Source organism: Cotesia typhae, unplaced genomic scaffold (assembly GCF_013202065.1).
Source record: "Cotesia typhae breed Kobodo isofemale line unplaced genomic scaffold, CoteBio_Ctyphae scaffold_13, whole genome shotgun sequence".
NCBI lineage: Eukaryota > Metazoa > Arthropoda > Insecta > Hymenoptera > Braconidae > Cotesia > Cotesia typhae.
In genome coordinates, this window is record NW_027423774.1 from 6,319,178 (window position 1) to 6,343,827 (window position 24,650).

The 24,650-nt window shown below is 30.1% G+C and overlaps 1 protein-coding gene across 3 annotated transcripts in view; it reads right to left on the reverse strand.

Annotated features, from left to right (window-relative positions):
- Positions 1-24,650, reverse strand: part of Fz2 (frizzled 2) — a 91,112-nt gene that overhangs the window by 31,135 nt on the left and 35,327 nt on the right. The window contains exon 1 of one of the 3 annotated variants that reach the window (XM_074254890.1): positions 21,111-21,546. The exons of the other annotated variants lie outside the window; for them this stretch is intronic. The gene's annotated coding sequence lies outside the window, so the exon portion shown is untranslated. Of the gene's footprint in view, positions 1-21,110; positions 21,547-24,650 lie in introns of those variants that run through there. 3 annotated transcript variants of the gene reach the window in all.

A 24,650-nucleotide genomic window follows, 5' to 3' on the forward strand; every position in this document is an offset into this window, starting at 1 on the left:
GTCATCAGCCAAAAAAAAAGTTTGCATGCCTAAAAATAAAAAAATCTCAATTTTTCAAAATTTATTAATGGCAATGATTTCAAATTTTGATTATATCCGAGTTTAACATACACGGAGAGAAAAGAATAGAACTTATTCCTAAGTATAATGGTAACCATTACCATGTTACGCGCAACTGCTGTAGCATTTTAGCATTGGCGCGGCCGTATGACAAAAGTTGCGCGGAATCCTATTTTCAACATTAAATAAAAATTATTGTTTTTTAAGCTAGAGTTTTGAGAGTCGAGATTATTTTTCAGAAATTTCCTCCTCTTTAAGGATCTTTTTTCCGATTTTTGACATCACCAATAGTTATTGAGTTATTTACGAAAAACTGAGATTTTTTATTTTAGTTATGGTTTTTGTTAATAAAAAATTGAAATTTTCATCATAAAAATAAAAAAACAACAAAATTATTTTCAGAATTCAACTATTCATATTTTTATCACAATTTGTAAGATTTTTATTAGCAAATTTACAGAGTCCTCACTAAAATTTCGGTTACTATGTAACATGGTAATGGTTAACATTCTACATAAGAATAAGTTCTATTCTTTTCTCTCCGTGATATTAGAATCTAATAATTCTAAGAGCATGAAGCGTTTTTTCAATTTTTTCGATTTTTTAATTCGAATGGTTAAATTGCCCCGTGGTTCAATTAATCCCCTTCTCCCCTACTAGCAGTGTTATAGATTATTATCAGAATAAAATAGCTCTCGACAATACAATGGGATAAATAATTAATAAAATTCTAAAAATGTAAATATATATAAAAGCATAAATACTGGTTTTAAAAGAACAGCCGAGGGTTTAACTGTATAGTACGGCGAGTAGCGAATGATAAAAATGAGTAGGCCTCACACCAATAGTGTCATAATAAAGTCGTTCTACAACATGAGGATAATAAATTCATGAAAAATATCGCCCCGTCTGGAATAACTGCTATTATATATTACGTATACATATACATATATATTTATATAAGTATATAGTATATAATATAGTTGAGATACCTCTACTCGAGTGGAGTAGTCTCTACTCGTATTTCGTTTCCACTTGAATGCCGTAATCGTTGTTGAAATTTACTGGCATCAAGCTTTTTATTTCAGGCTGCCAACCTGCCATAACATCCTATCCACGGTGTGTATACCTGATCGTTGATTCCTGATTCCCGATTTCGAATCCTCCAACACATCACAACACAACTTTTTACATTAAACGACAACGGTAAGCTATTTTATTCAGTAGTTTCAAATTTCAGATAAAATTAACTCTCACCATCCAAGTTTTACTTTACACATTTTATTTATTTTTTATTATAAATTTATATTTAAAAATCGAAAAAAAAAATTTCGGGATAATTAGTGTCACTGGTAAGTCTGGATACGAGTGACACGAAGCAGCTGTATGCTCTATGCTCTAACTGGCGCTACACTAGCTGCTGTTATGTTATGTACCCGGTAAATGTAGTGTGTAGTCTATTCCATTAGATCTGGCGCTAGATCCCGAGCGTATGTTCTACGGATAGAATCAGAAGGAAGACGAGTGGGTTAAGCTGATACGATGGAACACATCGTGTAGAGTATTTAGCGTTGGCACACACTCCTCTCCTCACATCACCCAGATCCGGCTTCTACTGTTGCTATTACCATTACCATTACTGTAACTATCTAACTATCCACACACACACGTAAACATGTGTGCGCTCTTCAAATAAAAAACTGATTAATTTTATTAATATTATATTTTTACCTCCAATCACACGGTATATAAATATTTAATTTTATCAACAATAAATGAGTAAAGAATCTTTAATCAATTATGTACTTTATCTTTTGTCATCATAGAATATTATAATATGTTTAATTTTATTATTATTTGAATAATTCAGATGGATAATACTTTCTAGAGTCTACAGCTTAAACGTGAATTTATTACAAAATAAAATTTGTTATTCAATGAGGTCAGGACATGAAACATCTTATCGATTTTTATTTCGTTTTTTTTTTCTGGCTTAATTCGTATACAATTAATTCTTTTTGTTTATCGAGCAAGCCAATAGACCTAAATCATATTTTTTTTAAATACATTTTTCAGCGTTGGAAATATTTAAAAATAACCTGTATTATTAAGAGAAATAAGCAAAATTTTGTGGCCAGTGTATTTAAATGATAAAATGAGTTTTTATGGTCAAATTTGGTATCGTTGGAAAAGTCTTAACCTGGAGTTGTGTCTTTTCATGGTTTTGTATCATTCTCACCAATAGTCAATTTATGATGATTATTATTTGGGCTACATTAGAAAATGCTATATCTCTAGATACATTATTAAGAAATGACCTTGTATCTTGTGAATTATTGACATTTTTAAAAATATAAGCTCATCCCGATGTTACACTCATCGAGACCTTTTATTTGAGTACCCACATCAATTTTTCATATATTTATATATATTATATATATAAATATGAAAAATATATCAAAATGCATGTGGGTACTCAAATGAAAGCTCTTGATGAGTGTAACATCGGGATGGGCTTATATCTTTAAAAACGTCAATATTTAAGAAAGTACAATACAATTTAACAAAAATCATTATTTAATAAATTAAAATTTAATTTATTTATAGTCCACAAGTCACGGCAGTCATATAGTCACTGCAAGGCTGTTAGTAAATTATAATTGTAATTATTTCAGAGGATGTTTGAGGGGTCACTTCCGGCAGCAGAAGCCGCTCGAGGTTTTAGGGAGCGAAGGGAGCAGGACGGAATGGGAAGTACACAGAGAATCGAGTAATAACTTTTGAGATTTTTACATGACATCAGAAATGGTATTCAACGTGGCATACGGAAATAATCGTGAGAGTTGAAGACTCTCCTGGTGGCTCAGCGTGGCATATACTGTATGTGATATGTGATATGTGATATGTGAATATGAAAATGTAAGGAGAATTAAAATAACACACCGGGCACGATGCTACTGACTGCGACCTTGAATTATTCATGGGGACAGTAGAATTTTAACTTAAGCAGAAGAAAAATAACCAGCATCCTACATTCTACTCTTCTCTCTATTCTTTTATACATTTCATTTGATTTTTATTCCACATATATTACCGGTGAGTATCATCAGTACTCTATCGGACTCGATCATCCACCCTCGCCCTCGTCAAGCCATCAAAGCACGTTTCTTCAAAATAAAAGTTTAGTTTTTTTTTTTTTTTTTTTTTTTTAAAGAAAATTCTTCAAATTATTTTAATATTTTTCTACTCATCCTTCACTTTAACCTCGAACCATTTATGTATCAAGATGTCACATCTAACCGTTTTTTTCCTATTGAAAATATTTTTTTACCAGACTAAAAAAGATCAAACGATCCGTTAGAAAAATAACCTTAATTATTTTAAAAATTTTTTCACTTTAACCAATTTTTTACGTCACTTTTAATTGATTATACAAAAAAAAATTTTTTTCAACTTCTAATTGATTTGTTAAAAAAAAAGTTGAAATTTTTTTAACCATTTATCATAGTTACACAAAAAAAAAATAATTTTCTAAAATTCAAATTCGCAAATAATAAAATTTAACAGCGATGATAAAATAAAAAAAATATAAAATTTTTACGAGTTTGAGGTATCATCAGCATCAGTAGCGGACGTAAAAATTTTGTTCTCTCAATATATTTCTCTCATCGTCGACGTCTCGACCCACGCAAAAACACGATATAGACAGAGACTAAAATACATGAGCCAACACATCGATCGTACATACATTGAAAAGTTGCGTGTGCAATACAAGTAGAACCCACGACTTTTTCAACACTCCCTTGTACATTTCCTTTCCCTATGTATAATGTATAATGTATTAAGTGTTAGTACCTATAGATCGTTGGAGGAGGATTATAGGGGAATGATATGAACGTTTGTCATGGCCACGATGGTGGGTGAACCAGGGGGTAGGAGCTGAAGTGTTGAGTGGTGTATGTATCAGCGGAACCAAAAGAGCTCAAGTTTCGGTTTAAATTCTTCCTCACACTTTTCTACACGGAACAGAATACATAATGTTCCCTGGGTTCTCAAGAGAAATGTGTCCAGTGGTAAAATAAAAGGTATAAATAATTAAGTCAATTTATTTATATATATATCGGTTCTGCGAATCAAAAACGAGAGAGTTACAGGAGTTAAGTTGGAGGACTTACAATTTACGAGACATTGGCTCTCGCTCGGGGCTATCAAGATCTAATTAATTAAGAAAAAGGTCAACCGGATCCTAGAGCGACGTCTACGAGCCAACATTCGGGGAACCTCAAATGATGTTCGACTATCTGATATTGAATATATTCAGCTGGCTGCGGTCATTTCGCGTACAATCTCTATACTATCTGTTTATGTTAATGTGTGGAGGCTAGCTGGGAGCTGGGAGTGAAACAACAAGAACAAGAGAATTAAATGACGAAGGAGATAAACGGTGAGCTGAGGATACAGGAGGAAATCGGAGTCCGTGAGTCGGGCCCAGCGGGATACGACGCGACGTCCTGGTGTTTGGACATGCACCAGAGTGTTCAGGACGTACGTCCGAGCAGGACGATCCCGGTGGTAACTCGACCGCATAACATGCAAGTCAGATACTACAGACAGCCAGAGAACAGGGGACTTGCCATGGACAGTAGACAAGAGACAAGAGACAGCGACTCTGAGTCAAAGTCAATAAGATATTCTTACTACAATCGTAAAGAGAAATATTGACGAAAGTATAAAAGCTTTTATAAATTAACCAGTCAACATGATTTACTCTAAAAGGTACATTCATTGTCGTTGAAAAATAAACTTACAATTATGTCAATCTAATGATTTAAAAAAAAATTTTTTTTATGATTTATTTTTTCAAATCGACAAATTATACACAGTAAAAAATTTTGCATTAATGCGTCAAAAAATTTTGTGTTAAAAATTTTTATGTTAAATATTTAACACTTTTTTGTGTTAATTTAACACAATAAATTTTTAATTTACATACAAAAGTGTTAATTATTGAACACAAAATTTTTTACTGGATAGTTTTAGATTTTTTGACTGTTAAATTTTTGTTAATTATTTACAAGTTGGACCCACCTTATTTTTGGGCCATATCTAGATGAAAAATTAACATTTTTTAATTTTTTTTATTCTGCTTGTTTTTACAGCGCATTTATGATAAAAAATGTGAAAAAAAAAAATAAATATTTAGATAGCTTTTGTGCCTTCAAAAGTTGGAAAAAATTTTGGCTCTTATGTTTTTGGATAAAATTTCTATTTAATTTTTTTTTGGAAAGTACAAAAAAAAATGAACTAAAAAAAAAAAAAAGTTGAATATCACAATTTTCAAAAAAATTAATAAATTTTTTTTTAAATTTGTAAAATTTTTTAAAATTGTGATAATCAATTTTTTTTTAATTGTTAATTTTTTATGTATTTTTCAAAAAAAATATATCAATAAAATCAAATAGAAATTCCGATCAAAAAAATGAAAATGAAAATGATGGACCCCACTTGTAAATAATTACCGAATTTTTTTGTAATCTACTTTGAAAGATGATGAATGGACGACAGTAAATTATAATAAACAAATAAATAATAATAAAGATGTAAGATGGTAAGAGTGTATGATTGATTGAAAAGATTCTGTAAACTGATAAAAATGTTGGAATATTTTTAACAGAGAAGGGGAAGGTCCCGAAAATGAGTTAAGGTCCCAATATGAATATTGAAATAGTAGGGATGAGACCCGAGCAGCCTGGAGGTGGAAGGGATGAGAATAAGTACGCAGAGTGACTTACGAGCAACTCACCAGTGGTTCTCACGTCTATAAAAAAATGACGCGGTAAAAAAAGAGCTGGTATGTCAAAAAAAAAATAAAATGTGGAAGGGGAAGGGGTTAAATATAAATAAAATATGTAAAAGTAACATTAAAAGATTGTGCTGTTGGTTTTTAAAAAAACGTGTGGGCTGTAAGTAGGTACTCGAGGTGATCAGTTAGTCGACGGGTCTCACAGCGTGGAGCTGAACCCGGATAGAGACAGGGGGAGGATTTATTTTAAATACACGTTTGTTTAATGAGAAGTTGAATTTTTAAACAGGGTAGTTAATTAATTTCTCGATTGAGTACTCTCTTTATCTTTTTCTCGAGTACGAGGCTGAGGCAGAGGCAGGTGTACGTACCACGGTTTGCAATTGAGCCTTCGTTGAGATTATTACGATCCAAGTCTGCGTGCATCTCCTTTCGAGATGAGTGCTTATTGTGGGGATGCAGACAGATGCTCGTCCACAATTACAATGTGGATTCATGGGCGTACCTCGGGTTGTATTTCGTACGTTAATCAATCTCGATACTTTTTATTTCACTCGTACATTTCATTATTAATTTTTAGAGTACGTTTATTTTTTTATTTATTTATTTTATTTATTTATTATTTTTATCGAAGATTCGAATCTCTGAAGAATAGAAAGACAGAGAATCAATTCTGCAGATCACTGTACGACATTCGGAGATTTCAATTTTATTTTATATACACAGAAAAAAAGATTCACTTGAGTCGAGAAAATATTTTTCTTCCTAATTATTTTCTTGATCGAAAAAAAAAATTTTTTTTTTGACACAAGAAATTGCACTTATTTCAACAAAATTAATTCTCTTGCTTTAAGAAATACGTATCTTGATCCAAGAAAATTAATTTGAGTCAAGAAAATCTTTTTGTTTTGAGAAAATTCAGCCTCTTGCTCCAAAAAATTTAGTTCTTGATAGAAGTAAATTTTCTTGCCTTGAGAAAATTTCTCTCTTGCTCCAAAAAATTAAATATCTTGATAGTAAATTTTCATTAATATTTTTATTAACTAACATGTCAAATTGGAAGATCAAATAATATTAAATCATTTTTTTTTCATTCAATATGTATAATTGCACGCTATAATAATATAAAATAAGTATCAAATATTCAAGGGAAAAATGTTCTCAAGGTGAGAAAATTTTTTTCTCAGCTGAAGTAGGTGGCGTTGCTTCCCTAAAGTATCTAAAAATCTTGATCAAATATAAAAATTTATTGCATCAAGTATTTATGATAATTTGAATCAAGAAAAAATTACTTTCACCAAAAATAGAATTTCAAGAAAAATTTTTACTTCGGCCAACACAACTTGGGTCTTCCTTCAGGCACCCTAAAATTTTTTTGAGCCAAGAATTTTGTTCTCCAGTCAAGAAATTTTTCTTTCTGTGTATCTCTAGATACATAATTAAGAAATGACCTTGTATCTCGTGAACTATTGACATTTTTAAAGATTTAAGCTCACTCCGACATTACACTCATCGAGACCTTTTATTTGAGTACCCACATCAATTTTTTGTATATTTTATATATTTATATATTTCACAAATACCATATGTATAAAATATATAAAAAATGCCATATAGGTACTTAAATGAAAGCTCTTGATGAATGTAACATCAGAATAAGCTTATATCTTTAACAACGTCAATATTTAATATAGTACAATGCAATTTAATAAAAATCATTATTTAATAAAGCAAAATTTTGTTTATTTATAATTCACAAGTCACGGCAGTAACACAGTAACTGCAAATTTTACTTTTATTTTATTATTTTTATCAAAGATTCGAATCTCCGAAAAATGGAAAGACGGACAATCAATTCTGCAGATCACTGTACGACATTCGGAGATTTCAATTTTATTTCATACAAGTTTTTGAGGACATAAATAAAGGATATCTGTATAATCCTGTATTCAGTATCAATGACAAAAAAACGTCAGAATTAAAACTGGGAGAGGTGAATTAAACCCCCCGCTGATGTGTCGTAGTAGGAGCGTTTGTTGAATTTATTATGCGTGATTCGTCCGAAGAATTATCGTGTTTTACTACAGTCACGCTATAACCGTTTGTCATTCTGATTAAACGACCAGGATTATAAGTACCACGTACGATTATATTTTTTTGTCTGGTTATAACCAATTATTTTTATCGCTCTCTTATATTCCATTTGTTTTTTTTTATATATATTTTTGACAAATTTAAAGCTCAACTTTTTCGCAGTATTTTTTATAATTATTTTTGATGGCACTGTTTTCTCATAATCATTATTATTATTATTATTATTATTATTATTATTATTATTATTATTTTTGTCAAGTGCAACGGACTGTTTAGACTCTCGCTTGAAATGTCATCCCTTTTCGACGCTAATGGAGACCACAGCAGTAGTCCAAGCAAGCAAAACCAGACGACGCTTATTTCTGTCTGCATTTTTATTTTTATCACAATAATAATTAAAATACTTCTTTCAAATATTTTTTAATTAATTATTTAAATATATAATAATAATAAAAAAAAATGTGTAACCTGAATTCTTAGTCTTTAAACTTGTGAATAATATTTAAAATAAAATTCAAGATGATAATTTTTTAAATAAAAAATATAATTAATTTTATTGGAAAATAATGTGCCGAGTGTTGAGAATCTTAAGAAGCGCTGTGCCGACGAATAAAAAAATAATTTGCCAAGGTGTGAACGAAGAACCGCAAGTTCACTCTTGGAAGCACAACCCCAGTAATTTGACTCCTCTTTGCGCAACATATATGAGAGTACATGCAGTAGGTAAGTAATCCAAAGTAGTACGAGAATAAAAGCTTGTGTGTGTGTATACGCTATTGTATTTTACAGCGTGACACCTTTTACTTAACGATGGGTAGTGTCGCGACACCCGTCACCCTTCATATCCGTCTTTAATCAATCCTCACACATTCGATCGGCAACGACACCCCAGGCTCTCACATGTTTTTATTTAACTCCATCGAGACTCGAGATATCCGTTACTCGCCCGTGTCTTCTGATACTCTTACTCTTACTCCATGAGAAAACAACGTCAATAAGACGCTTTCGACTCGTTAAGTAAATAAAAACAAACCAAGAGATACCTACATACTACATACTACATGTATGTATATTATCAGCTAAAAAATAAGCTAACGAGTAACTGGCACCGGGACGGTGTATGGACCGGTCTTCTGTAGCCTCTACTGTGTAGTTTGAAGCCCTGGCTAACAGCCAGACTCACACGGGAGGTCTCATTTTAAATACGCGGTGTGAGATGTCAAAAGTCAGTTTCAAATATCCACGACATGACAACTACAATCCTTCTCTCTCTTTGCCGATATATTTTTCTTTTTATTTATTATTATTTATTGATACTGTCATATTTTATTAAGATTTATTACACAGTTTATTCGGTTTTAAATTTTTGTCTTGATGTTTAAAATAAATTTTGTTTTGTTTTTTAAAAACAAATAATTACTCAGAAAATTTTTTCAAAACATCCATTTGATATTTGTGAGTTACTGTGTTTTATTTTTTAGTTTATAAATAAAATTATTGTATTCTTGGTAATGTAAATTTTAATCAACAATTCCCGAGTCGAAATTTAAATGGTAGATTTAACGTATTGAACGTTAAAATCGTCATTTAAACGTAATGGACGTTAAAAACGTATGATGAACGTACCCAACGCTTTATAAATATGAAAAGAACCAATAATGGGTGAAAATGGTAATATTAAAACTACTCAAATAACTACGCATTTTTAATTTTCTTAGCGGGAAGTTAAAAATTTTAATTTTTTTTTGTAAAAATCCACACGGATAAAAAATTTAACTTGACTCAAGATTAAGAATCTTGAACCAAGAACACCATTTTGAAGAAAATAATACTCTCAAGAAGAAAAATTCTTAAATCAAGAAAATTTTTTTTAACCAAGAATTATATCTTGACTAGAAAATTTTTCCTCTTGACTTAAGAAATTTTTTTTCTTCAAAATGGCGTTCTTAGCTCAAAATTCTTGCTCTTGAATCAAGTTAAATTTTTTATCAGTGCAGTGGTACAAAATTTTATAAAAAGTTATCATTTCATATACAGATTTATGAAGCCATTTTTGGTATAAAATCATATGAATGATATTTCATAAAATTATACATAATTTTGGAAACCATTCCGAAGGTAAAAAATTTCGAAAAAGCATTTCCGTCAAAAAAAATGGTAAATTTAAGTTAAGAAATGTAAAATCTCCCTAACAAAACTGAAAAAAAATTTTTTTTTGTCTATTTACGTTTCAAGCATGTTTAGTTATTTGAGTGGTTTTAATATTAATTATTTCCACCAATTATTGCTTCTCTTAATATTTATAATACGTTGGGTACGTTTAACATACGTTTTTAACGTCCATTACGTTCAAATGACGATTTTAACGTTCAATTCTTTGATCTTACGTTTTCAACGTCTAATACGTTCAACTTACGATTTGAACGTTCAAATCGTTGAATCTACGATTGTAATTTCGACTCGGGTAATTACTTTCATTTGGTACAAAAAGTGTGTAAATTATTTTGTTAATTTAAGTTTAAGTATTTAATTACTTTTATAGCCGGTAAATTTAAATCCTCATAAAAAATGAATGTTTAAATCTTAATAGTGGGATATTTCCTTAAAACAACCGAGTATAAAATAAAATTTACAGAGGTAAAAATTGAAATAAATTTTTTTTGTATATAATAGAGCCGAGAACGGCAATATTACATGTATATAGAAGATAATCGAGTGAATGGGGCACTCAATGGTTAGGAGCGATAAAAATAAATATTATCCACAGATATTAAAACGGTTAAATAGATAAAAAAGGCGATATACAATTGGCGTCTGGTGAGTTGACCGCTGGGCTCGAGATCAGACACTGCATGCTGTTCACCGTAGACTGGTACATTGGCCCCGTACCCGGTTGCCAATATAATAGCCGAAGGAGAATAATAATACAATGTGGATACTCAGATATAGAGTAAAGTAAGAGAAGAAGCAGAAGAAAGAGCCAAGAATGGAATGAAGAAGCAAAAAGCAAGAAACTCTGCATGCCGTGGGCCAAGTAAAGTGAAATGGCGCGTGCCCAGAGGATTTCACGGCGCGTTAGCTACGCCTTCCCTTTCTATAACCCCGTATATACCTATGTCTATCCATTTTTTCATATTTTTCAAACTATCCCATCGAATATTATCTACGTCTAATATATTTTACAGATAAATATAAATTTGTGGAACTGAAGTACGATACCGCGGAAAATCTTTTTACCTTTTTTGTATATATTTCGCACCCCAACAGAATCCGTCCCCATCTGGTAAAATCCAATACAAGATGGATGAGATATTAAAATGCCAATATAAAATTTTTTTTCAAATCTAAATTTCCGTTTTTATTAAAAAAAAAAAAAAATTTCGATAATTGAAATAATCTATATGATTCAGGGAATAAGTAAAATTTTGTGGCCAGACGGAAAGAACAAGATGACACTGAATATCATCCCAGATTATATTAAGTGAAAAAAAATTTCAGATAGTAGCTAGTATAATCCAAATTACAATGAGTATCATCCAGATTACAATGAGTATAATCCAGATATCACCCAGTATAATTTGGATTCTACTAGCTACTATCTAAAATTTTTTTCTCCACAGACATGACTAAGTATAATCTGGAATGATAACCAGTGTCATCTTGTTCTTTCCGTGTAGTGTATTTATATGATAAAATGGGTTTTTATGGTTAAATTTGATATCATTGAAAAAGTCTCGACCTGGCGTCGTGCCTTTTCAAGATTTAGAAGAATAGTCAATTGATGATGATAAGTATTTAAGCTGCATTCGAAAATATCTCAAGTTACATAATTAAGAAATGGCTTTATATCTTGTGAACTATTGACATTTTTAAAGATATAAGCTCACCCCGACGTTACACTCATCGTGACCTTTCATTTGAGTACCTACATCAATTTTTCATATATTTATATATATTATATATATGTATATATGAAAAATATATCAAAAATGCATGTGGGTACTCAAATGAAAGCTCTTGATGAGTGTAACATCGGGATGAGCTTATATCTTTGAAAACGACAACAGTTAAAAAAGTACAGTGTAATTTAACAAAAATAATTATTTAATGAAGCAAAATTTCGTTTATTTATAGTTGAAAAATCACGGCCGTTAAATAGTGACTGTATGGTTGCTTGTAAATTAATATTTTAATTGAAAGCGTTAAAAAATAAGTGTCTAAGTGATATGCAAATAATAATTATTGGAGATAAAAAAAGGCCAGCAGTAGAAGAAGCAATGAAGCAATAAAATAAACATTCGAATGTGTAAATAAATAAAGAAGTAGCTAACAAGGATATCAGAGTCGATAAGTAACGAGGAATAATAAAATATTAAAAATATGTAAGGTGGAAAAAAAATGTACTTTCGAAAGAGGAAAGACTGAAGAGCTCTCTGCTCGGTCTGGACTCTTATTGTACACACTAGTGCCAGACTCTAGTATGTTATGTATCTACATAAATTCTAGCACATAAAATGTATAAAATACATAACACAGACGCAGATTTACCTATGCGCTTGTATTTAGTGTCTATAGTAATAATAATAATAAGACACATGAAGTAGGTGCGATAACAAGAATTCTCGAGTGACCCGGTGGTTGGTGTGCCTGATGCTTGATCTTGATGCTTGATGGTGTACTGGCTTCTGACTATATCTCTGGGTGTGTCTCTATCACACATATCACATCTATGTATTAACACTCACGGCTATTTTTCATTCTCTTTACTCAAAGTGTTTATTATTTCCATACCAAGTACCTTCTACTGTAAATAACACACACGTTACAAGTGAATTGCGTCGGGTATTTTTTATTACATGTAATTCTAGTACCCACACACATGCATATAGATTCACATATGTTTATATTAAAGGTCCGTAAATATATATGGTATGTATAGGTATATAGAATAGTATAGATAGAAAGCGAGAGACAATGAGGTCCGCGTTAAGCATATAAATAATGTCGATTTATCCTCGGTCACAAAGATATTCATCGAGCGACTCTACTGGTAGTAACACAAGACGAAAGACGAAAGACGATTGAATACGAAAGATACTGAATTAAATAAAGTATATATATATATATATATATATATATATATATATATAATAAAATAAGTATCGAGTGTGGAGGAAATAAAGGAAACGAACCGAACCGAATAAAATCGAATGAAATGAACAGCAATCGCGTTTAGAGGTTTAAGTATTGGTAAATAATGATATGATTATAAGATATAAAGTATGTAGGCAGTATATAGTAGGTTACATGGAGAATGTACGAATGTAAGTACGTGCAAGGAGCAAGGACGTGTGGGTGTACATTTGAGTTTATGTTCGTACCAGTATCGCCCTCTCTATCTCTGTAATTCTCGTGCTTGGGCTCGATCAGCTACGCAGATTACTCCTCGACCGCACAAATCGCTTCGCACGATCATGTCTCTTCTCGCCCAATTTCACTCTTATTACCTTTACCTGCATTCCCAGTGTGAATCTGCTAGCCACTCTGTGTAATGTATAATTTATATTAATGATCTGATTTCACTGCGGATACTTGTGTCTTTAAACTCCCCGTGTTATTTGCTTAATTAAAATTTTTAATCAGTTTGACTTTTAATTATTCCGGAAATATCTGATTGTGGATTGTGTATTTATTCGGTTATGTAATTGGAGGGCAAATATGTGCGAGGGTTTGTTCATGTTGTGAATTTATTTTCAAGGGTGAATTATTTTAAAATTTTATGATAAAATTTTTTTCTTCACAATATTTATTACTAGCAACCTCGCAATCACTGTGTGACTGCCATCATTTGTAAACTATAAATAAATAAAATTTTACTTTATAAAATAATGATTTTTGTTAAATTACATTGTACTTTCTTAAATATTGAAGTTTCTAAAGATATAAGCTCATCCTGATGTTACACTCACCAAGAGATTTTATTCAAGTACCCACATGGCATTTTTTACATTTTTTATATATACGGTATTTGTGAAATATATAAATATATAAAATATAAAAAAAATTGATGTGGGTGCTCAAATGAAAGGTCTCGATGAGTGTAATGTCGGAGTGAGCTTAAATCTTTAAAAATGTCAATAGTTCACGAGATACAAGGTTATTTCTTAATTATGTATCTAGAGATACACAGAAAGAAAAATTTCTTGACTGGAGAACAAAATTCTTGGCTCAAAAAAATTTTTGGATGCCTGAAAGAAGACCGAAGTTGTGTTGGCTGAAATAAAAATTTTTCTTGAAATTCTATTCTTGGTGGAAGTCATTTTTTCTTAATTCAAATTATCGTAAATACTTGATACAATAAAAATAAATTTTTAAATTTGATCAAAATTTTGAAATGCTTTAGGGAAGTAGCGCTACTTGCTTCAGCTAAGAAAAAAATTTTCTCACCTTGAGAACATTTTTCTCTTTAATATTTGATACCCATTTTATATTATTATAGCGTACAATTATATATATTGAATGAAAAAAAAAATGATTTAATATTATTTGATCTTCCAATTTGACATGTTAGTTAATAAAAATATTAATGAAAATTTACTATCAAGATATTTAATTTTTTGGAGCAAGAGAGAAATTTTCTCAAGGCAAGAAAATTTACTTCTATCAAGAACTAAATTTTTTGGAGCTAATTTTTTTACGCTCAAGAAAATAATCAGGAAAAAAATATTTTCTTAGCTCAAGTAAACCTTTTTTTCTGTGTAGAGTATTTTCGAATTTAGCCTAAATAATTATCATAATAAATCATCATCGGTGAGAATGATATGAAACTTTGAAAAGGCATAAATTCAAGTCAAGACCTTTGCAATGTCACCAAATTTCACTAAAAAAAAACGATTTTATCATATGACTATCCTGGACACAAAATTTTTCTTATTCTCTTAATAATATAGATTAGTTTGATAAATTAATTGTTTCTGAATAAATTAATTTATTGACAGATACTTAAGTTTTTCATTAGTGTCAATGATGTAGAAAGATAAATAATAAATGTAAATTTAAGTGGATTTCTCTCGAGATTAACATATATAAAATATTTTTGACCTGATTTAATGGATAATTTTCATAGATTGAAGGATTTATGAGACACTGGATGGAAAACTAGAGGATTAACGTCAAAAATAGGTGCCGAGGAAAGGATTACTGTTGATTAAATCGACAGAGAACTTATTGATAATATCTTAAAGCGGAATTGTCACGACAGGATCAAGAGAAGAATATGATTATTGGACGTCAGTAGTCTTGTTGTCAGTGCGACAACGAGAATAGCACAAGCGATAAATGAGAGTAGAAAAAGGCTGCATTTAAAGACTGGCGATCGAATAGATGGGACATATTTAATATAATATGAAAGCGAAGCAGAAGGAGCTCCTATCCTGGATCCAGGAATAGAAAGATTATTTGAAATCGTGTTGGGACATAATCCGCTTTTCGCTTTTCGTTCAACCAACGTTCACCCGCCGCGTATCACAATATATAAAGCCCGATGATATATCTCACGCATCGATGAGTATCTCTCGAGAGCTCGGGTTTAAATTTTCCCTTTTGAGTCATATTCTACCCTTGGAACATTTTTTTTTTTTTTTTTTTTTTTTTCAGAATTTATTCGAGGGAAAATTGCATATGCTACGAGAAAAAAATGAAAATGGACAATGGCAGAGGTGAAATTTGCATTTTAATTTTTAGTTTACTGGAAAATAAAACTCCAAAGCCGGAAGGGAAATGAAAATTTGTTGGCGTAATATTAAGTTGATATGGGGGAATTTTAACCGTCGAACTTTGAACGTCTGACAATAAATAAACAATGATAATAAAATGAAATAAAATAAAATAAAGATGGGAAGGAACGAAGAAAGAGTAGGAGGAGGAGAAATGACGTGATAAAATCGTGGAATTTCGACAGAGTACCATCTAGTCGGCATACAAAAACATTTTGATGCTTCTTTCGAATACTAATCCACCCTCAAGTGTTATGTGTCTGAGTCTGAAGCCAGTGGAAACTCGCAAAGTTAAAAAATTCACACGAGCTTCCCCCATTTACATAAAAATATACAGCGCGTGATTTCGTGAGACGTGAATCGTTTCCGAGGACATAATATATTTCTTCACATATATTTTTTTACAACTAACTTTACATGGTGTATTGTATATATTTTATCTTTGTATTTAAGACTTTTAACCACATGTCATTATCCCAAGTGTCGTTTCAAGGTGTGAAGGTGCATCTAAAAAATTACTATGCACGCCGAATGATGCGCTGTACTCATTTTAAAAACATCCTCATTAATATTGAAACAAATGTTATTTTTTTTTTTTCTTTCGACAAATTCTTACGATTAAAAAAAAAAATAATTTAATCAAAGAGTTTATTTATTAAAAATTAGCTCGATGGGTTCTTATTGAAAAATTAAAGAAAATAAAATAGTAAAATATTTTTGAGCCCGAGGCAGCAATAAAGAGGCTGCTTTGTAGCTTTAGTACTATACCCTTTGAAAGTATATTGAGTCCCGAGTATCACAATGATCCCAGATGGACAGAGAAAAGCCCCGAGGATAAACGCCGGTCTCTATTTTTTTTTGGAAAATAAATCAGAATCCCTCTTTGCCGTTCTTATCCGAAATTACTCTTATTCAAAAGCGAGATGCCAAGCCTTGCAATTTCACCCAAATCAATACACGTGTGCAATATTTAATAAACTTAAAATTTTTTAGGAATTTTAAACAGAAAAAAAGGTTCACTTGAGCTAAGAAAATATTTTTTTCCTGATTATTTTCTTGAGCGTAAAAAAAATTTTCTTTTGACACAAGAAATTTCACTTATTCCAACAAATTAATTTTCTTGCTTTAAGAAATACGTATCTTGATCCAAGAAAATTTATGTAAGTAAAGAAAATCTTCTTGTTTTGAGAAAATTCAGTCTCTTGCTACAAAAAATTTTGTTCGTGATAGAAGTAAATTTTCTTGCCTTGAGAAAATTTCTCTCTTGCTCCAAAAAATTAAATATCTTGATAGTAAATTTTTATTAATATTTTTATTGACTAACATGTCAAATGGGAAGATCAAATAATAATGAATCATTTTTTTTTTCATTCAATATGTATAATTGCACGCTAAAATAATATAAAATGGGTATCAAATATTCAAGAGAAAAATTTTCTCAGAGTGAGAAAATTTTTTTCTTAGCTGAAATAGGTGGCGCTACTTCCCTATAGTATCTAAAAATTTTGATCAAATATAAAAATTTATTGTATCAAATATTTATGATAATTTGAATTAAGAAAAAATGACTTCCACCAAGAATCGAATTTCAAGAAAAATTTTTACTTTGGCCAACACAACTTCGGTCTTCCTTCAGGCACCCGAAAATTTTCTAGAGCCAAGAATTTTGTTCTCCAGTTAAGAAATTTTTCTTTCTTTGGATCTCTACATACATAATTAAGAAATGACCTTGTATCTCGTGAACTATTGACATCTTTAAAGATTTAAGCTCACCCTGACATTACACTCATCAAGACTTTTCATTTGAGCACCCTCATCAATTTTTTGTATATTTCATATATTTATATATTTCATAAATACCATATATATAAAATATGTAAAAAATGCCATGTAGGTGGCGCTGCTTCGCTAAAGTATTTAAAAATCTTGATCAAATTAGAAAATTTATTGTATCAAGTATTTACGATAATTTGAATTAAGAAAAAATGACTTCTACCAAGAATAGAATTTCAAGAATAATTTTTACTTTGGCCAACACAACTTCGGTCTTCCTTCAGGCACCCTAAAATTTTCTTGAGCCAAGAATTTTGTTCTCCAGTCAAGAAATTTTTCTTTTTGTGTAGACATCAGATTAGGGTGGAATATTCTATTCGTGCATATATACGTAAGTCAGGCTCAAAAGTTACGACAGTTAAACACGCCACGTACCAACAACTATGCTGAATGCATTTCCAGCTTGAACGTAACACGTGCTTATGTATTTACCTTTGATCTTTGAAGCTTTGTTGTAGTTGAAATTTTTTATTAAATTATAATGATAATGATATATTTAGAGATGGAGAATGGATTAATTATTACCCGTGGATAAGTTAATCAAGCATTAATGCATTAAATTAGGCGAAATAAAATAAAATAAAGCCTGCGGTAGGAGACGGAGACAATAGATGGTGAATAATGGATAATGGATAATTGTAATACCTTATTGTATAGTTAAATTAATTACAAGTTGTTACGGAAAACGTGACATTAAATTAGTATATAAAATTATAAGACACATACATGAGCGACATGAAGTAGGTAGATAGAGAACGTATAGCTTTAACCTAGTGTAGCAATTACCCTAAAGCTATGCATCACAATTAATTCGTAATTAAATCCCCGTGACAGGGAATGAAGGCGTGGTACACGCAATATAACCCGTACCGGCAGCCGAACAGTCTGTAGCCGCTTGTGAGTCTATTCTGTTCGGGTAAAGACAGAGACAGAGTTGAGGGAGGAGAGACTCGATAGAGAATATGAGGTTCAAGGGAATGAGAGGACAAAAGAGAGTAAGAGGAAAAGAGTAAGAGACTAAGAGAGAGAATTAAAGGTTGAGTGGGTGGGTAAAGCGTATTATAGAACCTACAGTGACAGCCGGAAATAAAGGGACGGCTCTCTGCATTAACGTGCAGCTCGGTCAAAGGGTTGCTTTCTCGTTTGTCTCTCGTTGCTCTCTACTATTATTATCTCGATCTATATGTGTATGTAACAGCACTAATATACTCCTCTTCTCTCTCCTCCCGAAGCTCTCCGTGTATGCAGTGTTACTTCTCGAGTAGTCTTCCAGAGACTGCTGTGTGCCGTTCTGGGTATAGGGGTCGACAACGTGACAGCATTAAATTGCCATTTATCGGACCGCGAAAATAGTCGATGTGACTCAGACCACCGGGCGAGTACACCACAGTCGAGATGTCAATTTACGTGTCTACTGCCCAAGTTCAAACTCTCGGGATTTTACTTTTGGCACATAGATTTATTGATTCTTCATTTTTATTACTTTATCATCAATCTTGTCAACACTTTTTTTTTTTTTTAAATATTTATTCATGTTTTCTTGATTAAATATTTAGGCAACTTTTTGTGCTCGATAAATTTTTTCGGGCATAAATTACGGAGGCGGGATCTGAGAAATATTTGGTTGATTATTATTTAAATTTTCGTCCATATTTAAAATTTTTAAATAACTTAATCTTGGAAATTTGGACAACAAATTAAGATGTTCAATTATAAGAATTGCAACGTTTGGCTGATTTATTTCAGTTTCATCAGGCGAATCTTTTAGCTAGCATCCTCGTCTACACAGTGAAAAAAACATAAGGATTTTTCTTATGTTGACATAGAAATTTTTCCAATGTTAACATGAGAGTTTTTTCTTTATTAACATGATAGAAATATCCATGTGACTTAGAAAAAATTAATTTCTCACTAAAGTTTATGTAACTCAATTTAATAATTACAAATTTACATAACACTTTTCTCATTCGAGCATAAGAAAAAAGAAATTAAAAATGATTATTATAAAGAAATTTGAAGTTTTTTCAGAAAATCTAAAAAATAACGATGAAGATAGGTTTGAATAATTTTTTTCTATTTTTTCCCAAAAAGAACATTTAATAAAAAAAATTTTGAAAAAAGAAAATGTCCCGATAAGTCAATTTTTGAAAAAGTTATGGCAATTCAAAAATGAAAAAGCGGTTTGGTTGAAAAATTCATAACTTTGAAAAAATTATGAGAGACGTTTTTGATAGGGTAAAAAAAAAAGGAATGACTTTTAGCCAAATCAAAAGGGGTCAGGGTCCATAATCTGCTGAATTTTTAATTTTTTTGACATGTAAAGCAAAATTTGAAAAAAATTTCCTTGTATTTTTTTATCACTAACCGACTGTATATCACTGTTTTACTTTTAAATTATCTGAAATTGCTCGAATGAGAAAATTGTTATGTAAATTTGTATTTATTAAATTAAGTTACATAAATTTTAGTGATAAATAAATTTTTCCTATGTCACATGGATATTTTCATCATGTTAATAAAAAAAAAAATTCCCAGTATGTTACCATTGGAAAAATTCCTATGTCGACATAAAATTTTTTCTGTGCAAAAATAAGAAAAATTACAATATCAACTTGTTTAGATTTCTCTGAAATACCATTCAAAATAATAAAATAAAAAGATAAAATAAAATTCAACAACGTCTATCTGTCAAGTGTGTTTACAACTCAGCAAAACGTTGCAATTCTTATAATTTAACATCTTAATTTACTGTCCAAATTTCCAAGATTGTTATTTAAATATTTGATTGATTTTTAACAAAACTTTGTTTTTTTTTTTTAAATGATACTTAAGTGAGAAAATTTTTAAAAAATTGCATTTGTATTTTTCACAAGAATTTGTCAATTAATAAATCCTAAAATAATTTAAATTTAATTATTTTAGAAGATGACTAAAATGACATTGGATGTAAGATTTAATTGAAACAATAAATCGAGCTGAGAAGTGGAAGCATAATAGAGCCGAGCACAAACTCAGAGGGCCCAGGTGTTGATGAAACTGAATTAACAGACCGACCGATTGGGAATAGAACACGATTACACAATCTAGTCTTCATGCTTGATGTCAGTCAGGTTCATTTAGAATAGCCCATTATTGTTATTATAAATAATGTCTTTCGTACATCAGAGCGTATAAATATATATATTTATATACACGATAACGCGTTGTCAAGTAAAGCAAACATTCACGCGTGTATACCTAATAGTTATATTATGTATATTATAAGAATAGCTACAGAAATTATGCTCGTAAAAATTAATTTTATTCCCCTAATTTATAATTAATTCCCCGGCTTAAATATTTCAAATATTTGCTGAAGAAATTCCAATACCCGAAATTAAAATCAATCAACTTCGTTCGTATTAAATCATCCGTAATAGATAAATACATTGTAAATTATCATAATAGTTTGATTCATTAGCTGCGCAACAAAGCATATAAACGAATAAATAGAAGATATACGGAGAGTTGAAAATAGAGAATAGAGTGTGCTATACAGTTTTTACCTGATTATCTCATCAGATTAGATTAAAATTAATCCTCGAGCAATCTCCTTGTTAGCAATCTCTTTAAATCAGCCTCAAGTTTGCAATTAAACTTCACAGTTAGTACTATAAATTTTTTTTAAAAATTAATTACCGTCGCACAAAATAAATGCAATTAAAAATAGTTTTGAATAACACTTCACTTGAAATAATTGGCAACACTTGTTATTTTAAAATTTAAAAAGTAAAATGGTAATGCCGATTGAAATTACTTATTCATCTGCCGCGAATAAACTTGTCACACGTTTCTATCAATGGTTTGATACAGAATGTATCAATGCAATTGAATTTATTAAATGCAGCGATGCACCGAGTTAATAAATGAATAAAGAGATTGAAAGTTAAATAGAAAATGAAAAGTTATTTACGCGACAAAGCTCCTGTAATTTTTTTTTTTTTTTTTTTTTATGATTATTGCTTTTAAATGAGTGTTTGTTATTGATTGTGATTAATAATCGTGGTTGTTTTTAATTGTTGTCAACATGAACTAAATAGCAGAGTAGACACGCGAGAAATGCACGGTTGCTCGAACGCGTTACGCTTTTATCGATGCTGTGAGACACGCGCGCGCATGTTTTATAGACTTGCGTCCGCGACGTCTATCCGACGACAAACGACAACAGCTACACTATAAACCTGAAAGAGAGAAAGATAAAAGTTTTGTGTCCTCTTTTTTCTCACTTGGTTTATTACTCGGTGCTCTGTACTCAACACACTCGTATCTGTATCGGTTGGTTGGCGTTAAAGCTCCACACTGATAGTTTGTCCATTCTATTGCATCTCCCGCCCACCACCCACCCCTGATATCACTCAGTAATAATAATCTACATTACTGGTATGTCCTAAAAATTCAGTAGTAACCACAGCAACAATTCACGCATGTGCGATCACGTTGTGTCAATTCCCGTTCGACGTATTATTCTAGTGCAGAGCCAAGGAGAACAAACTTTTCATCTTTCGCACTGAAAAGAATAACCTGAGAAATAAATGCTGATGGAAAAACCTTTTCAGTGTCAGCTAAAACCCTTTTGTTGATTGAACTTTTTTTTATTTTATGTCCTCTTTTTATTTTTTTAGTTTTATTCAACGTTAGTCGGATCACTTGACATTTTTTTTAAATTAACATTCCTGGGTTTTATTTTATTTCATTTTATTTTATTTTATTTTATTTTACAGATCCCGATGGATATTATTTTCAACTTTCAATTTAAAAATTCAAATTTATTCTCCAAAAATTTTTTCTTGTTTTTTACACAGATAGAAGGATTAAGTTCTATTTAACAAGATTTATTTATTTAATTTAAATACCAAGGCAATGGCCGAATGGCAAATGATACGAAATAACAAGTAAAAAGTACATATATACAGAAAAAAAAATTTACTTGAATCAAGTAAATAATTTTGAAGAATTTCATTTTCTTGGTTTGAGTAGAAAAATTCTTAAACTAAAAAATGTATCTTGGCTTAAGTAAATTTTACTTAATTCAAGAATTTTTTATCTTGATTGAAAACACTGACTCTTCAAAATTATTTTCTTGTTTCAAAAATTTTTCTCTTGATTCATGTTAATTTTTTTTTTTCAGTGTAAGAATATAAACAGATCTACATAGATAAATTGACAAAGTTAGGATTGTAACTAATCTAACAAAGCATACGGTTTAAAATTTGAATAATAAAATCAACTCATTTCAAGCAATAAGAATGAGGTGAGTAAAAGTGGACAAGAATTTGTTGTTTGAATAATAAATGTCAGACTTGAATTTGAATTTAAATTTTAAATTTAAAGCTCTGGATAAATTTAGTAATAGTTACTAAAGTATTTAGAAACAAACCTTTCATTACCGAAAATTTAATAATAGTAACTAAATTGTTTATTAAAGCCCATTTATTTTCAATAAATAAATATTTAGTAGTATTTAACAAATTATTTATTGCTACTCAATAAATCGTTGATTGGTATTAAAGAAATTTATTTTTTAACTAATTTTAGCGTATAATATGAATTTTTTACTCAAAATAAATCAAAGTTATTAAAATAAATAATTTTAAGTCAAAATATAAGGTATTATAAAGGAAAGAATTTCATTACATTATAATTTCTTATTTGAGATATTTATTAAATTTCAAAAAATAACTCTTAAAAATTTGTAAGACTAACAATGAGAATTTGTTGGAATGACAAATAAATTTGTTACAGTAAATTTTATAAGAATACATTTAAAAAGCAACAAATTAGTTTTGTTATTACAATGAAATCACTTTGTAACAGCAACAAAATAATTTTGTTAGAGCTACAGATTGATTTTGTGATTTTACAAACTATAGCTTTATAATGATATATAAGCTATGAGGTACACGGAAAGAACAAGATGACACTGGATATCATCCCAGATTATACTCAGTGATATCTGTGGTAAAAAAAATTTCATATAGTAGCTAGAAAAATCTAGATTATACTGCGTGATATCTGGATTATACTCATTATAATCTGGATTATACTCATTATAATTTGGATTATACTCATTGTAATCTCAAGTATACTCATTGTAATCTAAATTATACTCAATATAATCTGGATTATACTCAATATAATCTGGATTATACTCATTATATTCTGGATTATACTCATTGTAATCTGGATTATACTAATTATAATCTAGATTATACTCATTATAATCTGGATTATACTAGCTACTGTCTAAAAAAAATTTTCACTCAGTAAAATCTAGGATGATATCCAGTGTCATCTTGATTTTTCCGTGTAGTCCACAGAAAAAAAAAATTAATTAAAAAAATTTGAATCAAGACGAAAAATTCTTGAATCAAGTAAAATTTATTTAAACCAAAAAAATTTCTTAGTTTAAGAATTTTTCTACTCAAATCAAGAAGATGGAATTCTTCAAAATTATTTACTTGATTCAAGTAAATTTTTTCTTCTGTGTATGTGTGTTTTCAAACGTTTGATAAATTTTTCAAAATCGAGCTGAATAAAATAATCTGAGTCAGTGAATAAGTTATGTATCACATTGGAAGTAAAGCATAGCCATCTACCGACAATACTTACCAAAGAAATATTTAGTAATTACTATTAAATATTATTTGGTGAAAACAAATATTTATTTTGATATAATAAGGCTTTGTTCATATTAATCTACTTTATTATTTAGAATAAAAACTGTAACAAATAATTTTGATGGGTAAAAAATATTATTTTCTCCCAAATAACTGACTAAAAATTTTGCTCCTAAATCAGTACGATCCTTCATCAGTGTATCTATTCTTTAATTTAGATGAAAAATATGTAAATATATGTGTCCGCAAACTATTCATAACGTGATTGGTTGAATATATCATAAGCATGAAAATATATGCAAACGCTATAGTAAGGCGCGCGCTTGCGCGCGCAAATTTGAATTCTAGTCAAATCATTATTTTCCATTGGATGCAAAACAGAAAATGATTACTATAAATATCGCACTTGAGAGATAATTAAAAAAAATA